General features: G+C 49.4%; 1 non-coding gene across 1 annotated transcript; it reads left to right on the top strand.

Annotated features, from left to right (window-relative positions):
• Positions 1-1,914: 1,914 nt before the first annotated feature.
• On the top strand, positions 1,915-1,986 carry trnag-ucc. The gene has a single exon. It is a non-coding gene; the product is annotated as a tRNA-Gly (tRNA).
• The last annotated feature ends 2,450 nt before the right edge of the window (positions 1,987-4,436 follow it).

Genomic DNA, 4,436 nt, shown 5'->3' with positions numbered 1-4,436 from the left:
AAAGATGCGCAGGTTAGGTGGATTGGCCATGCTAAATTGCCCCTTAGTGTCCAAAGGTTAGGTGGGGTGACTGGGTTACGGGGATAGGGGTGGAGACATGGGATTAAGTAGGGTGCTCTTTCCAAGGGCCGGTGCAGACTCGATGGGCTGAATGGCCTCCTTCTGCACTGTAAATTCTATGAATTCAACAAAAACCAGAATGTCTTTTAAAGCCTTCCAGTCTAATTCCAAGCTCCAAGTCTACCTGAAAAGGAATTTGACCTCCCAGTATGGATGTCACAAGTGTTATATGAGAGTGCCGTTAAGAAATGGGTGTTTATAAATGGGTATGTATATAAATATCTGTAGTGAGAGTACCTTTAAGAAATGGTTGTTTATTACTGCAGTGATGTCAGAGAGTAGGTGGGGCTGGACTGTCTGTCAGCTTTTTACTTTCGTTTTAGGCAGTTTGCTGTAGGGTGTGTTTTAGTTTTGTTTTCAGAGCTGGATAGCTGCAGTCACAGCCAGAAGGTGTAGTAGAGTCTCTCTCTGTAATCTAAAGACTGTAAATAGATCCTTTGGTGATTTAAAACTAATAACTGCTCTCAGTAGTGACTTTAACCTGATGTGCTTCAGTTTAAAGTTTTTTGTTAAAGTCTTATGGATATTAAAAGGACAGCTTAAGGATTACTTAGTGCTGTATTCTTTGGGGGTTATATTCGAATTAATGGTTGCTAAGATGTTCACTGTATGTTTTAAAAAGTTTAACTTGACTTCATAGAATAAACATTGTTTTGCTTTAAAAAATACTTTTCCATTTCTGCTGTACCACACCTGTAGAGTGGGCCGTGTGCTCGCCATACCACAATCTATTAAAAGTTGTGGGTCAGGTGAACTCCATGATACACTTTGGGGTTCCCTAAACCCTGGTCCATAACAACAAGTTCCTAACTTTGGGATCTTCGAGGGAACTCTGCAACAATCTGGTTATCTGACTTTAGAGAAATTGGACCATCCATTTATTACTTTGTCATACAATCCCTGCAGTGCAGAAGAAAGCCATTCAGCCCATCGGGTCTGGACCGTCCCTTCGAAAGAGCACCCTACCTGGCCGCAATCCCCTGCCCCATCCCCGTGCCCCCAACCAACCATTGGACACTTAGGGGGAATTTTACCGTGGTCAATCCGCCTTACCTGCAGAAGGAAAGCGGAGCACCCGGAGGAAAGTCACAGGGAGAATGTGCAAACTCACAGACAGTCAGCCAAGTTCGGAATTGAACTCAGGTCCCTGGCGCTGTGAGGCAGCAGGCAGCAGTGGTAGCCAATGTGTCACTGTGCTGTTTAATTATATTAGCTCTCAAAGGAGCATAAATAGGTGACTGGTGGGTGGCACTGCAGGAATGGGATGTATTATCAGCCCTGGGAATAATATTTTTGTTTAGATAATTAAGTTTGCCTTTACATTCATGTCACAGGGGCTGGTTTAGCACACTGGGCTAAATTGCTGGCTTTGAAAGCAGACCAAGCAGCACGGTTCAATTCCCGTAACAGCCTCCCTGAACAGGCGCCGTAATGTGGCGACGGGGCTTTTCACAGTAACTTCATTTGAAGCCTACTTGTGACAATAAGCGATTAAAAAATTTTTTTTTCGTTACAGTGGCTGACATGGGGCTGTCACCCAATTCCATTCACTCATTTGCTTTGCCCATCCATTTTCTTAAAAGAGGCTATAAATAGGGGGCCAGCTGGGACACTGGGCAGTTTTTGGGAGGAGAGCTTTGAGACTGAACAAGTCAATCAAAAAAATCTCTGTGCCTTCGTTTAGGTTTCACCAACCAAATTGGATCCTATTAACTCCGGGCCCAGTCTGGTCCAACTCCAGATTAACTCCGGGCCCAGTCTGGTCCAACTCCAGATTAACTCCAGATTTAGTGAGCGATGGTGGTATAGTGGTGAGCATAGCTGCCTTCCAAGCAGTTGACCCGGGTTCGATTCCCGGCCATCGCAATAACAAATTAGAAACTTAACATACTGGCACTGGAGCGTGTCCAGCGGAGATTCACACGGATGATCCCTGGATCTGTGGGGAGCCGAGGAGGTGAATAACCATCTCTGCTCACTGGCAACTAGCCCGGGGGCGCTGGGCTTGCCAACCCAGTGCTCGGTGGGGGACCCTCCGCAGGGGTGGACTGTCATAGGAGGGGGCACCCCCTCCACCAATCTGGGCCATTTTCCGACGATTATAGGAGAGCTTTTCCTGAGGAGACTCAGGGGGTCATCATTAGCCACACGTGTGGTTCACAGTGGTGGGTGGGGAGGGTGTGAAGGGAGGGTTGAAGGAGGGAGGGTTGGGGGTCGCGTGGGGAGTTTTCAGGAGTGGATGCTCCCTTGGGGGGGGGGGGGGGGGCATTGGTGTCTACTCACTCATGCTGCCCTGTGTAGGTCAATGACTTTTTTCCGTCACTGGAGGCCAGTCCTCCCGGCCACACTCCCGGAGCTGACAGCTGCCGCCACCTCATCCCAGGCAGCACAGGCTGCCCTGTGGCTGACTCTCCTGGACCCTGGGGGCAAACAGGACATCCTTCCTGGCCTCCTTGGCGTCTATCAACCGCCCCAGGTCTGCGTTCCTGAATCTTGGGACCAGTCTCCTTGGCCATTGTTGCGAGCTGACTGGGGTTGGCTGAACAAGTGCAGCTTAAGGGCTGCTCGACCGTGTTAGCGGGGGGGGGGGGGGGGGGGGGGGGGGGGGGCTGGCGAGAGCGGTGCCGTTGAATCAGCTGGCGAACCTTCATTTGCAGCGAGAAGCCCGTGGGGCCTCGTTAAGTGGACCAAGTAAAGTTGAATTGTGGTCCCGGCCTCGCTGGGTTGAGCGCTGGGAAGCTCACGGTAATTCCCGCTCGCTACCACACTTGGGAATATTTCCGGAGAATCGCGCCCAGTGTCTTTTAGAACCATGGAACCATAGAATCCCGACAGTGCAGAAGGCCATTCAGCCCATCGAGTCTGCACTGACCCTCTGAAAGAGCACCCTACCTGGGCCTACTCCCCGCTCTATCCCCATCCCCACCTAACATGCACATCATTGGGTGTTGCGTGGGGTTACTGGGTTATGGGGATAGGGTGGAGTTGTTGACCTTGAGTAGGGTGCTCTTTCCAAGAGCTGGTGCAGACTCGATGGGCTGAATGGCCTCCTTCTGCACTGTAAATTCTATGATCTATGATTGGACACCAAGGGGCAATTTTAGCATGGCCAATCCACCTAACATGCACATTTTTGTGACTTATTTGCTCAGGCCTAGTTATTGGCCAATAAAGTTTTGTGGGGGTTGTTGGGTTACGGGCATAGGATGGATACGTGGGTTTGAGTAGGGTGATCATGGCTCGGCACAACATTGAGGGCCGAAGGGCCTGTTCTGTGCTGTACTGTTCTATGTTCTATGTTCTACAATGTTGTCACCTGCAAACACTTGCAGCTAATAGTAAAAACTAATGGTGGTCAGTGTGCATTGTAGTGTGTATAATATTCCAGAGCAGTTTCTGACTTGATGCAGTGTGCTTCCCAAGATGCAGTAATTGTGAAAAGGCCAAGATACTGCAATGCATACAAGGTCTAATTAGATCAACAACATAAACTCACACAAAGTCAAATAAACAGGCCCAAATAGGCCATCTGTCCCTCAAAATTCAGAAACTCAGCATTAATTAAGAAGAGAATGGATTTCGAGCTTTTTGTGTCCTGCTGGTTAATTTGTATTTGTACGTGATCGGGAGCATGTTAGTCGTTGACTGTTTCCCTTGCATTGGATTAGACAGGCATCTGGCATCCACTTGTGAAAGGACTGCGGGAGAGTGAAGTACTGGGAGAGGATCGCTGACTGAAACACTGAGAACGAGTCAGGGACCGGCTTTAGACAGCAATTTCCCCACACTATCCCTGACCCACGTCTGCAACCTCAGCACAAGCCATGCGCGAGCCTCGCTTCATCCACATCCATGTTGGGATTTATCGGACGGTTCGCCTTGTTCTGATGGGACAGACTTGGTGGACCAGTCGGCAATTAACCTGCCCTTTTTTCACACCTTCCTGTGGGCAATATTGCTACTTAACTGGTGGCTAACTTCAGTCAGACTCTGTGGGTAACTCTCTCAACTCTGAGTCAGCAGGTTGTGGGAACAAGTCCCACCCCAGGGGGCTTGTGTGCAAAACACTAATTGCATTGCATGGTTTTTTTTTCCCAGTAAAGGGGCAATTTAGTGTGGCCAATCCACCTACCCTGCACATCTTTGGGTTGTGGGGGTGAGACCCACGCAGACACGGGGAGAATTTGCAAACTCCACAGGGACGGTGATCCAGGGCCGGGATTCGAACCCGGGACCTCAGCGTTGTGTTCCCCACAGCTACCTCCGCAGGGACATAAATCAAACCTGTGCTGGTGCCATCATTCTGAACCACACAC

This window comes from Scyliorhinus canicula, chromosome 18, assembly GCF_902713615.1.
Source record: "Scyliorhinus canicula chromosome 18, sScyCan1.1, whole genome shotgun sequence".
Classification (NCBI taxonomy): Eukaryota; Metazoa; Chordata; class Chondrichthyes; order Carcharhiniformes; family Scyliorhinidae; genus Scyliorhinus; species Scyliorhinus canicula.
Note: the sequence above shows the minus strand (reverse complement) of the source record. Positions and strands in the feature narration are given on the sequence as shown.